Consider the following 14,119-nt stretch of genomic DNA (forward strand, 5'->3'; position numbering starts at 1 on the left):
TCATCGGAAGCCTTTCACTGTTTTGAAGCCTCTCTATCTGAAAATTATGGCAACTGGAAAATCTACAAGGAAAGGTGGCAGGCAACACCATGGCAATACTGCTCTGGACCTGCCCCCAGATTTGTATGAACTTTACAAGTATGATCCTAAGGAGAACTACAATCAACGCAAGACCAGAATTCAGTGGATCAGAAGATATTGGGTTGAGCAATGGTTCAAGTATAACTTCGTCACCCTTGAGTATGCAGAAAAGAATGATGTCAAGCGCCCGTGGGGCGATATTCTTTACAGGAATTTGCCACCTAAGACGAAGCCTGAAGCTATTGCTCAAGGCTTCTATCCGTGCATGGTCTGAGGGCCTCAGCCTGAAAATGCTGACCCATCATCTCTTCAATGGTGTCGTGATGATGATCTCTTCAAGCGCAACTTTCAGTTTGCAAAGGAGTCTGGTGCCAAGAGCAAAAAGGCGGGTTGAAAACAATGAGGCTGCCACCACCAACACCACTGAAGCAAGTGACACAGTTGTAACGCCCCAGATTCGATGCGCCAGGTGTCTTCCAGTTATTCGCCGTCGTTGCCTTGCCATTTGCTTGCGTGTTGCATTTTGCCATGTCATCATCTGCATTTCATTTGCATGCTTTTCAAAACTTGCATCCGTTCAGGTTCCCCCGGTTCTCTCCGTTGTCCGTTCTGAGCCAACCTCTCCCACACGCACCCGTTGCACCTCTCAGATCTTGTTTCGTGAGCGGGAGAAAAACATTCTCGTAATGGGCCGAGATTTGCCGAGTGGCCTTGGTATATCACCGGTAGACCGCCCGTCAAATTTCGTTCCATTTGGAGGTCGTTTGATGCCCCAACGGTTAACCGTGTAACCCCGAAACCTCCTTTTCTTTGGCAGCCCGGCACCCCTCCAAATCAGCCCACTAACCCAGCAAAACCCCCTCCATGCTCTCGGACGTTCGATCACGATCGTGTGGGCGAAAACCGCACCTCATTTGGAGTCTCCTAGCTCCCCCTACCTATAAATAAGTGCCTCCCTCTCCATTTTCGGGTCCAAACCCTAGCCATCTTCTTCCTCCCGCAGCCGGACACGTCCGCCGCCGACTCCCCAGCCAACCACGCAGCGCCACGTGTCACCGCCGCCGTCTCCACCGCGCGGGCCCGCCGGGCCCAGCCACGGCCCTCCCGGCCCGGTCGGCCGCTGCCCCCAGCCCGCTCCCCCACGGCTCCTCCGCGCCGCCCGGCCCGGATCTCCACCGCCTCCTTCCGCGGGCTCCTGCGCCCCGCCCGCCGCCGGCGCGCTCCGCCGCCGTAGTGCGCCGCCCACGGCCGCCGTGGTGCCCGGCCGCCGCCGCGTCCTCCGCCGCCTCGCCCCCGCGCGCCTCAGCCGCCTCCGCCCCTCGCCGGTGCTGCGCCCGCGGCCCACGCCCTCCGCCGCCTCGCCTCCCGCCCGTCGTCGCCGGTCTCCGGCGAGCCGCCGTCGCCAGGCCCGTCCCTGTCCCCGTCCGGATCTGGAGCTGGACCAGATCCACCAGCCCGCCGATCCAAACGCGGCGCGTCCCCATCCCGTACATCTCCATCCCGGAATCCCGAGATCCAGTTTCCCGCGAGGTCTAAAATTCTTCCAAGTCCCTAGTTTTGCATATTCTGGTGCTTTGTTCTACATGCCATGACTTCATGCATACTGCTCCGTTTTGCGCGCTTAATATATCGAAATGTTCATTGTGAGATGCTCTTCATTTTGTTCCATTGTGTCATTTTTGTTTGAGTTCATATTGATGCCCAAATCATCGTTGCAAGATTGCTATATGATGTTAACTGCTGTCTGTTTACAGAACTTGCTGATTTGTTATTTTCGTTGCATTTTGTGTGTGCATCCTATGAGCATGACCTCTACATGTGTTTTGAACTACATCATGCCATCTTTACAGGGGTGCTTGTCTTGAATTTTTGTGATATATATGGTGACTAGCACAAGCATGCAAAGTAGCCTCCATGATGTTGCTGATTTCTGTGACTTGGTCATTTCTGCTAAGTATGTAGCTGTATCATTGTGATGCCATGTAAACCTTCTGTCACCATGAGTTCTGTGCATAATCTGGAGATATTCACTAAGTAAGTTTTGTTATAAATGTTATGCTCTATCCATCCATGCACGTGTTTGCATTTATAGCCTGCTTTAGCTTGTTGTTATCTTGCTCTCAACTTGCTAAATAATGTTGTTGTCAGCCTGTTAACATGAAGTTCAGTTTTGACATGTGTTTTGCTAGTGATCCATGCACCCTATGAACTTGCTCTTACTATGCTTAGCTTCATAATTATGCCATCTTACTGTTCGATGCCTTCACATTCCTTGAAATGCTTTGTGATGAGTTATTTGAGCTCGCAAAGATGCCTTCATAATTCTGTTTATGCCATGCTCAGTTTTTCTGCCAAGTCTGAATCTGTTTATGAAACTTGCTATGTTTACGTGGGTGCCATCATATCTTCTGTGCCTTTTTGGCTCGTGATCAGTGAGGCACTTTTGTTCTATGCAATTAGTAGATTTATGCCATGCCTTTGTTTGCTATGATCTGTTCCTGTAGCATGTTGTTTGATAGCTCTAAACTTTGCAACCTGATGTTATTTCTGCCATGTCCAGTGATTTCTGCTAAGTCTGTGAAACTGTTATTATTTGCAATCTTGCCATGTCCTTTTGAGCATGTTCTAGTGATTTCTGGAGATAGCCCAGTGTTCATGTTTTGTCATGCTTTACCTGTACATCATGTCCATGCCTTTTTTCATGTTGAGGTGCTCTAGCATATTGTTTTGATGCTTGCAAATGCCTAGTTGCTGTTTTGGACACATTGTTGTTATATCTTGTTTGGAGTGTATGTGTTGCACCGTTGCTCCGTTTTGAGTATGCTCTTTATGAAACTTGCTTAGAATTGCATGTAGTTTCATATTACCTTGTTGCATCCTTGTTTTGAGAGTGTTTGCTTGATGTTTGAATGCATTTTTCATCAATGCCATGTTTAACTTGGTTTGCTCATATCTTCTAGGCCGTAGCTCCGAACTAAATGAACTTTATATGTAACCTGACGAGAATTTCGTGTAGATCATTTTGGTGCATCTTAACTTGCTGTTTAACAACTTGAACATAAGGTTTATTCATATCTGGACCAATTTTGAAATTTGCATATGAGGACTTACCGGAGTTGTTATATGTTGCTTCCGGCCTCATTTAAACTTGCTTTGATGTGTTGTTCTTGTATGCATCATCTCTTGCCATGAGTAGCTTCATGTAGCCTTGTCATGCATCATACTTGGTTGAGCATCATGCCTTGTTCATGTGTGGTGTGTTTACCATGTTGTGTGCTTCTTCTCGATAGTTCCCATTTCGTTGCGATCGTGAGGATTCGTTCGTCTACGCTTGGTTCGTCTTCGTGGCTTCATCTTCTTCATGGATTCGTTCTTCTTCCTAGCGGGATTTCAGGCAAGATGACCGTAACCTTGGATCTCATTACTATCATTGCTATGCTAGTTGCTTCGTTCTATCGCTATGCTGTGCTACCTATCACTTGCTCTTCAAGCCTCCCAAATTGCCATGAACCTCTAATTTTGTCACCCTTCCTAGCAAACTGTTGTTTGGCTATGTTACCGCTTTTTCTCAGCCCCTCTTATAGCGTTGCTAGTTGCAGGTGAAGATGGAGAAGTTTGTTCCATGTTGGAACATGGATATCATGAACTTTTTTGGGATATCACAATATCTATTATTTAATTAATGCATCTATATACTTGGTAAAGGGTGGAAGGCTCGGCCTTATGCCTGGTGTTTTGTTCCACTCTTGCCGCCCTAGTTTCCGTCATACCGGTGTTATGTTCCTTGATTTTTGCGTTCCTAACGCGGTTGGGTGTTATGGGGACCCCTTGACAGTTCGCTTTGAATAAAACTCCTCCAGCAAGGCCCAACCTTGGTTTTACCATTTGCCTATCACCTATTTCTTTTCCCTTGGGAGTCGCGCTCCCGAGGGTCATCTTTATTTTAACCCCCCCCCCCCCCCCCGGGCCCGTGCTTCTCTAAATGTTGGTCTGAACTGAGTAGACCGCGGGGCCCCCTTGTGGAAACTCGAGGTCTGGTTTTACTCGTAGGATGTCTCATCCGGTGTTGCCCTGAGAACGAGATATGTGCAGCTCCTATCGGGATTGTCGGCACATCGGGCGGCTTTGCTGGTCTTGTTTTACCATTGTCGAAATGTCTTGTAAACCGGGATTCCGAGACTGATCGGGTCTTCCCGGGAGAAGGAATATCCTTCGTTGACCGTGAGAGCTTATAATGGGCTAAGTTGGGACACCCCTGCAGGGTATAAACTTTCGAGAGTCGTGCCCGCGGTTATGTGGCAGATGGGAATTTGTTAATGTCCGGTTGTAGAGAACTTGACACTTGACTTATTTAAAACGCATCAACCGCGTGCGTAACCGTGATGGTCTCTTTTCGGCGGAGTCCGGGAAGTGAACACGGTTTTTGGGTTATATCTGACGTAAGTAGGAGTTCAGGATCACTTCTTGATCATTGCTAGTTTCACGACCGTTCCATTGCTTCTCTTCTCGCTCTTATTTGCGTAAGTTAGCCACCATATCTTGCTTAGTCGCTGCTGCAACCTCACCACCTATCCTTTCCTTACCCTTTAAGCTTTGCTAGTCTTGATACCCATGGTAATGGGATTGCTGAGTCCTCGTGGCTCACAGATTACTACAACAACAGTTGCAGGTACATGTTTTGCGAAGATCATGACGCGAGAGCGATGTTACTTGTGTTGGAGTTATCCTTCTTCTTCTTCGTCGATCTTGGGATAGGTTCCAGGTCGGCAGCCTGGGCTAGCAGGGTGGATGTCGTTTGAGTTTCTGTTTGTGTTTCATCCGTAGTCGGATGTTGATCTAATGTAGGGTGGATGTCGTTTGAGTTTCTGTTTGTGTTTCATCCGTAGTCGGATGTTGATCTTATGTATGATGTATTGATGTATTCTTGCGGCATTTGTATGCCTTGTATGTATCCCCATCTTTTATGTAATGATGATGTAATGATATCCACCTTGCAAAAGCGTTTCAATATGCGGGTCTATCCTTGGTGGGACCTTCGAGTTCCTCTCGAATAGGGTCGCATATTGGGCGTGACACAGTCATGGCTGAAGACAATGTGGAGCCCGAAGCCAATGCTGCAACTGACAACATTGTGCAGCCAATCACTTCTGATGAAGTCGTTCCTCCACCAAGGCCTCATACAATGGAACATGCGTTCAATCATGGTGGTGAGCTTGTCACGGTGAGATGGCTATCATGGTTCCACCCACTGCTCCCGGCCCTCAGTATGATTATCATGTGGAGTAAAGGCCACAAACTCAGAAGCCAGAGCCAAGACTGCCTAGGCTTCCCAGTGCTGCAACAACTCAAGGCTCGTTTAGTGTGCTCAGCTTCAGAGAGCACAACACATTCTTTGACATCGCCAAGAACCCATACACGAAGCCCAAGATCTCCTCTGACAGGTTTTGGAGCCATCAGCAACGATGCTACTACTCCTGCATCTTATACAACCAAGACCGGATTTTTCTTCATAAGCATCTGGATTGTGATGCTATGGCTGGGCTGCCATGCCTTGAAGAGACCCTTGATTGTTTCAGGGACGTTGGGTTGCCGCCATTTGTGACTGACAAAGAGCACTGGAACGAAGAGCTTCTGCTGTAGTTTTATGCCACATTGCACATTCGAGGCTACAACAGGGATCCGAAGACTTGGATCCTTGAGTGGATGACAGGTGACGTTCATCATGAAGCCAAATCTCAGGACATCATTGAGCTTACTTCCCTGCCGACTCCAGCTGAGTTGTTTGAACCTGGTTGTCAGCTTCATCAGAATGAACTGCAGAGCATATTCCAGAAGCCAAAGCCCAACATGAGCCAGATGCTAAGTATGGTGAAGCCTTTGCCCCATGACGCCGAATACCCCAAGTAGTTCTTTGTTAAGGACCTCGAGTACTTGCCCCACACAGTATATCACATTCTGAGGCGTACTCTTTGGCCTATCAAAGGCAACTCGTCTGAAGCCAAACTCGAAGGTGCCATGAAGACATTGGTTTTCTATATCATCAATGGCATCAGATTCAATACTCAGGATCTCTTTGGACTGAAGTTTTATGCTTCGTGGGTCATGCACCTAATCAAGCTTCATTCAACTATCAACTATCAGCCTTCAGCGCGCAACCATGTCGCATTCTTGCCTGATGTTGATATGGACTATGAAGCCATCTACCCTGAGCCTGCCAAGAAGCCACCCCATCTTCAAAATGCAGAACACCAAAGCTTCACACAGCCAATTGAAGGCATTCATGTGCCAAATTCTGCTACTCCTGCTTATCCTCTGGCTGGCAACTTGCGTCTGCCGCATCGTGCCAATACTGAAGCCACTGCCGGCACAATTGTTCAAAGGCCTCAGAAGCGTCCCCGTGTCCTCAACGACCGTGAGCTTCTGGTATCACTCCATCAAAAGCAGGATAGGCATCATGACTGGCTGAAGCGCCAAATGCAGAGTCTCTTGGTAGATGTAAATCACATTCGCAACTTGGCGACCAAGAACTCATTTGTCGTGCATGAAGCCCGTCGGCGGTCCTGGAAAAGCCTCACACTGCTCTGCTGTGAAGATGATCTTCGTGAAGATGGATTCACTGAGAACTTCAAGTTTGACTCCAGGCCTCCACAATCTGCAAGTTGGCATCGAACACCTTCAATTGAAGATTCTGAACATTCATCTTCGGCTGCAGCTGTTGTTGCGAGAGTCGTCGATGAAGAAGATGACGCCACTTCACCAACTACGGCTTCACCGCATCTCGACTCTGCACCAGGCCCGTCTGCACCGCCCAACTCCAACATCGACCCTGTTGCAACATCTTCTCCAACTGGGAACGAGTAGATTCTCTATGTCTTCAAACCTTTTTGGTCCTTACTGACAAAAGGGGGAGAAGCATATGAGGTTGATAGTCTTCAAGCGGGTCCATATGGGTTGGTTGCATTATTTTTGCGAAGTTCTTACAACTCTCGTTTTGAAACTATTTGGCTCTTGAGTTGTAACACTTAAACTTGATTGTCGTCTGCTACTCTTGCTACTACTTTGTGACGCGATGATAAATTCCGTGTGAAGTCATTCTGCAGACGCCCATTTCTCATTATGCATTTCATTATCTTCGCTATTCTTTTATATGCATGATGAATTGTCTTCATGAGTTGAAGAGGATCTCCACAAAGTAAAACATGCCATGTGAATTTGCATTCAAAAGCAAACTAATTATATGCACATCTTTAGGGGGAGCCTTTTGCAACTTATGAAGATAATGACTTTGATCTTTAACTTTCTGTCGGAGTAATTGGACACGGGTATCCCGAAGACGGCAAGACAATATTTCAAGACATCGGGGCTAGCAAAGCCCCTCAGTCCGACTGCCCGGCTGCTCCTGCCGGCTCCCCGTCCGACTGCTCTGCCCGGCCGGCTGCCGGCTGCCGACTGCGCCCACCAGCCGGCTGCCGACTACAGCCCGACTCGACATCGACAAGACACCGACGAGACGGTCGTACCCGAGCACTATTCACGCGTCACCCCAGCCATCATGTATAGTGTCACTTGTCCCCTGACACTATTCATGAAGTGGCCTAGGAGACAAGCATGACACTCACCCATGCCCCCCATGCCACTAGCTAGCTTACATACAAAGCTACCTCACACTATAAAAGGAGACACACATCCATCCATCCTAGCAAGAGAGCTAGCTAGCCATCCATCCATCCATTCCCACGGGCAAGCATGCCCAAGCACACACATACGGCCATGAGCATGGCCGGCCACCAAAGCATGCCTTGTGCATGCATATATGGAGCCAGATGCCCATGGCACTGCCCCAGATACAGCTCTAGGAGCACTTTATACTGCCCGATGTACACCCCAGATATATATGCTCAGACATGCAGGAGTAGGGGTATTATCTCTCCGGAGAGCCCCGAACCTGGGTAAACTAGCGCGTGCTACTCTCATACCCGCTCCCGGACCTATCAGCAGCAGTCTTACCCTCACACTAAGCCCTTGTGGCATCTGTCGCCTCACACCCCCCCGTGAGAATACCACGACAGTTGGCGCCCACCGTGGGTCGGTACTATGCTACCGCGCTGCTGCTGGTTTCGCAGTCCGGGCGGGACCATCTTCGCCATCACCACCGCGGCGTCGCGCCGTCCCTCCGATAGCGGCCGAGGGCTCGATATCGACACACCCTCGGAATGGCCGCGAGGGGCGGCGCGTCCTCGCCATAGGCCTCGCCTTCGTCATCATCACCGCGGCGTCGCGCCGTCCCTCCGATAGCGGTCGAGGGCTCGATATCGACACGCCCTCGGAATGGCCGCGAGGGGCGGCGCGTCCTCGCCGTCGGGACCATCTTCGCCATCACCGCCGCGGCGTCGCGCCGTCTCTCCGGTAGCGCTCGGGGGCTCGACTTCGACCCGCCCCCGGAGCGGCCGCGCGGGACGGCGCGTCCTCATCGTCGGCCTCGCCTCCTTCGTCATCATCACCGTTGCAACGCCGATCGTCCGTCCGCGCACGCGCCGCGCGTGCGGTGCCTCGCTTCGGTCGGCCGTATCGGTGCGCGCGCCGTGCCACGTCGCCCGCGTCCGCTCCCCTCCGGGCTGCGCCTAGCTCGAGCTGGAGTGCGCGTTTGCTGCTCCATCCGTAGCCATACGCTACTCATACCATATCCCGTACACTAGCCATACATTGCCTCGCTTTGCTCCAGCGGGCGGCCCCGGCCTCCTCCTACTCCGCACGAGCACCAGCGTCGTGCCACGCCCGAGCTCCTCCGCCTGCGCGTGCCCCCGTGGCCTCGACCACCGGCTGCCGCCCGGCCCATCCGCCCCCTGCCCCGCGCCCGGCTTCCGCGGCCTCCGCGCGGCCAACCCCGAGCTCGGCCCCTCTGCATCGGCCCGCACCTCCACAAACATGTGCCCCGGCCGTCGCCTGCGCCCGCCGGCTCCGGATCCCCGCCGGGTCGCCTCCGGCCGCGGCCGGGTGCCCCGCACCAACCGGCTCCGGGTCCCCGCTCCGAGTCGCCTCCGCCTGCGGCCGGGCGCCCCGCTTCGGCCGTCTCCGGGTCCCCGCCGGGTCGCCTCCTGCCCACCCTCACGCCGGCCTCTCCACCTCCTGCGCCGGCTCCGGTGGCCGCCCCGTCCCTCAACCCGGCCGCCGGCTCCCCAGGCCGGCCCGACCAACCGCCGGCTCCCCCCTCGACCCGGCCCGCCGGCTCTGCCTGCGCTGGTTTCTGCTGCGTCCGCACCAAGGCCGACTCCGTGCGCGCCGGCCGCCTGCCGGCTCCTGCCACCCAGCCGACTCCACCACCTGCCGGCCACCGCCACCCCGGCCGACTGCGGCCCCGCTCCCGCGCCGGCTGCGCCGGGCCCGGCCGGCTCCGGCCTCCCCCTCCGCCTGGTCGCGCTCGCGTCCGCCTACCACGCCTGCAGGCCCCGTTCGGCTCCGCCCGCACGACCGCCTCCGACACTGGCCAGCTGCTCTGCTCCGCCTGCCGGGCCCGACTCGCAACTCCCGCGCCAGCCGCCGGGTCGCCTCCGCCCCCGCCGAGTCGCCCCGGTTCGGCCTCGGCCGTCTCCGCATCCCGGCCTCCCCAGCACCGGCTCCGCGCTAGCCGGCTCCGCCAGCTCGCCGCCTTGTCGACCCGCCCGCCTGCTGGCTCCGGCCTCCCCCGGTCGCGCTTGCGTCCCCCTGTGCGCCTACAGGCCCTGGCTGGCCCCTACCCCGTGCGCTCGCCGGCTCCCGTGGCGGCTGCATCCCGCCATCATTCCCCGCAGCCGGCTGCACAAGTAGCCGGGATGTAAAAAGAGAAAGAAGGAAAAAGGAGAGGAAAAGGGCCGTCCGCCTGCTGTAGCCGGCTGCTCGTGCAAAGGAAGAGAGGGCCGACTACCCAAATAAAAAAGAGAGAGAAAGAAGTCGGCCGGGACAAAGAGAAGAAAAGAAACACCCGTCCGGATGATTCGTCCGCCTGCTTCGCCACTCGGACGGCCACTCGTGACCCGCGCTGTCGGCAGTGCCAAGCTGGCTGGTCTGCCTCCTGCTCCGACGGCTACACCCAGCGGGTGCGCTAACGCGCCCCCGCGAGGAAAGAAGACAAAGTAGTCGCCGGGAGATCCGGCCCGACTGCTCAGCAGTCGGCCCGAATCTCGGGGGCTACACCCAGCGGGTGCGCTGACGCGCCCCCGCGAGGAAAGAAGACAAAGTAGTCGCCGGGAGATCCGGCCCGACTGCTCAGCAGTCGGCCCGAATCTCGGGGGCTACACCCAGCGGGTGCGCTGACGCGCCCCCGCGAGGAAAGAAGACAAAGTCGTCGCCGGGAGATCCGGCCCGACTGCTCAGCAGTCGGCCCGAATCTCGGGGGCTACACCCAGCGGGTGCGCTGACGCGCCCCCGCGAGGAAAGAAGACAAAGTCGTCGCCGGGAGATCCGGCCCGACTGCTCAGCAGTTGGCCCGAATCTCGGGGGCTACACCCAGCGGGTGCGCTGACGCGCCCCCGCGAGGAAAGAAGACAAAGTCGTCGCCGGGAGATCCGGCCCGACCGCTCAGCAGTCGGCCCGAATCTCGGGGGCTACACCCAGCGGGTGCGCTGACGCGCCCCCGCGAGGAAAGAAGACAAAGTCGTCGCCGGGAGATCCGGCCCGACCGCTCAGCAGTCGGCCCGAATCTCGGGGGCTACACCCAGCGGGTGCGCTGACGCGCCCCCGCGAGGAAAGAAGACAAAGTCGTCGCCGGGAGATCCGGCCCGACCGCTCAGCAGTCGGCCCGAATCTCGGGGGCTACACCCAGCGGGTGCGCTGATGCGCCCCCGCGAGGAAAGAAGACAAAGTCGTTGCCGGAAGATCCGGCCCGACTGCTCAGCAGTCGGCCCGAATCTCGGGGGCTACACCCAGTGGGTGCGCTGGCGCGCCCCCACAGAGACAAGAGAAGAGTTTCGTCCGGCTGCCAGCAGCCGGCAGAAGAAGAAAAAGGGCGCTGCAAGACGCCTCGCCGCCTGGCCGGTCGAGCCTGACCGGCCGGGACCCTCCTTCGAGCGACCGGGGGCTCGAAGGCTACACCCAGCGGGTGCGCCGACTCTTTTCGGCAAACTCCGCCTCGGCTACACGAAAATTAATGTGAGCTCCTTACCCGCATATTTTTTCACCGCGAGAGCACGGATAACCTCGAGCGATGCTCGGGGGCTATCTCCGCATTTCATTACAGTTGCACCACTGTTCGCCCCGGCGCCAGCCAGAGTTGGCCCGGGGGCTGGCCGCTTGGCCTGAGACGTTTGTTCCCACAGACAGCTTAGTAGCGTGCGCGGTACCAAAGGCCCACTCTTAGTCATAGACCGCAGAGCGGCTGTCCGGCTAGCAAGAGTGAACGCTGGAGGCTACCCACGCGAAAAACGTCCGGGAAGAGAAGCGGTTCGGGCGACCCAGCCATTTTCTTTATGAGTATCTACTCGGTTAAATTCGCTCCCAGAGTCTGAGTATTGTACACTCCACTCCACGGCCCACTCTCAGCCACAGACCGCAGAGTGGCTGTCCGGCAAGCGAGAGCAAGCCAAAGAGTGGAGGGAACATGAAAAAGATTGAAGGGGGCTCGGACGAAACCGAGTCGGCACCCTCCGCATAAAACTTGCAATGCTAAAAGCAATCATTTGATATATCTGCGTGGACTAACTTTGTCCTTTTGCATGATCATTTCCATGAATACTCGCGAAAAAACCTCCGCCAAACTTTGCCAAGTTGCCCGGAGGCTTGGGGGCTACTGTCGGAGTAATTGGACACGGGTATCCCGAAGACGGCAAGACAATATTTCAAGACATCGGGGCTAGCAAAGCCCCTCAGTCCGACTGCCCGGCTGCTCCTGCCGGCTCCCCGTCAGACTGCTTTGCCCGGCCGGCTGCCGGCTGCCGACTGCGCCCACCAGCCGGCTGCCGACTGCAGCCCGACTCGACATCGACAAGACACCGACGAGACGGTCGTACCCGAGCACTATTCACGCGTCACCCCAGCCATCATGTATAGTGTCACTTGTCCCCTGGCACTATTCATGAAGTGACCTAGGAGACAAGCATGACACTCACCCATGCCCCCCATGCCACTAGCTAGCTTACATACAAAGCTACCTCACACTATAAAAGGAGACACACATCCATCCATCCATGGGATGGACTCACACACACACACACAAGCAAGCTAGCTAGCAAGAGAGCTAGCTAGCCATCCATCCATCCATTCCCACGGGCAAGCATGCCCAAGCACACACATACGGCCATGAGCATGGCCGGCCACCAAAGCATGCCTTGTGCATGCATATATGGAGCCAGATGCCCATGGCACTGCCCCAGATACAGCTCTAGGAGCACTTTGTACTGCCCGATGTACACCCCAGATATATATGCTCAGACATGCAGGAGTAGGGGTATTATCTCTCCGGAGAGCCCCGAACCTGGGTAAACTAGCGCGTGCTACTCGCATACCAGCAGTCTTACCCTCACACTAAGCCCTTGTGGCATCTGTCGCCTCACACCCCCCCCCCCCCCCGTGAGAATACCACGACACTTTCACATACTTTTATCCCCCTTGAAAACTTCAACCAGTTTGTCATCAATCACCAAAAAGGGGGAGATTGTAAGTGCATCTAGTGCCACCCCTAGTTGGTTCCGGAGTATTGACGACAAACTTGGTTGAGGGACTAATGTGTTTGTGAGAATTGCAGGATAACACAGGTAGTAGTCCCTTATTGATTCGGTTTATCTACCAGAGATGACCCCTAAGAATGTGTGAAGACATTGAAGACAATGTTGGTTCGTGAAGACATTCACGATGAAGATTATGACATGTGAAGACATTTACTTGAAGACTATGGAGTGCGAAGACATAGTTGTTTCGTAGTTTCCTTTTCTTCTTTATTGAGTCATATGAACCACTGTACTGTTAAGCGGGGGTCCAAGTGAACAAAGTCAGAATGACTGATGTGATGCTCAACCAAAATCCTATGTCTTCGAGCGAAGGCAATGAGAGCAAATCTTATCCAGAGCTGGATGAGTCAGCTTTACTTGTAGCCCAAGTCAAGTTGCCGCGTGTGTTTGAAATCTGACCGTTGGACACGTGTCGGTTCCTTAGTGACCCAGGGTCATTTCGGACATATCACTTCGGGTTGCCTCCTGGCTATAAATAGCCCACCCCCTACACCATAAATTGGTGGCTGCTCAGAGTTAGTGCACGACTTTTGTCGTTTGAGAGCAACCCCGTCCGAAGACTTTGAGAGAGAGATCCTTGCGAGGACAAAGCCCAAAACACCCAGAGCCAAAGAGTGTTAGGCATCACTGAAGTCTTTCTGTCCGCGTGACCTAAAGACTTGTTACACTTGAGGACTGTGAATCCTCAAACCGGTTAGGCGTCGCGTTCTGAGCATCCAAGAGCCATTGTGGATCGCCGGTGGACGAAGTCTGTGAAGGTTTGGAAGTCTACCTTGAAGACTTACCAGAGTGATTGGGTGAGGACTGGGTGTCCTTAGCTCAAGGGGGATAAGATGAAGACGCGGTCTTCTAAGTTCAATCTCAGCCTCCCTAACCAGACGTACAGTTGTCACAGCAACTGGAACCGGTCTACCAAATCCTTGTCTTCACCAAGCAACTGGTTCTATCCCCAACTTCCTTTACTTTTCAATTTGTCTTCGTGAAGTCATTGCTTGCCTGTCTGATCTAATTGACTTCACTGTGTGAAGACTATTACCTGTTTGGCTTCATCTTGTCTTCCTTTCGGATCCATTCTACCTAGCTGCTGATAGTCTTCGTACTTTCACTGTATTGCTTACTTGACTATGGCTTGTCTAGTGTTCTATCTTCCGCTGCATATCAATAGGTTCATTTCATCTGTTTGTCTTCAAAGTCCTCATGTTTTGAAGTCTTTCATAAAAATCTCCTATTCACCCCCCTCTAGTCGATAACTAGCACTTTCACCAGGATTCATCAATAAACCGACAAATAGAAAGCAACCGAAAAGATACACAATCGCAATGACAACAGAAAATGAATAG

This window comes from Aegilops tauschii, chromosome 7 (assembly GCF_002575655.3).
Source record: "Aegilops tauschii subsp. strangulata cultivar AL8/78 chromosome 7, Aet v6.0, whole genome shotgun sequence".
Taxonomy (NCBI): domain Eukaryota; kingdom Viridiplantae; phylum Streptophyta; class Magnoliopsida; order Poales; family Poaceae; genus Aegilops; species Aegilops tauschii.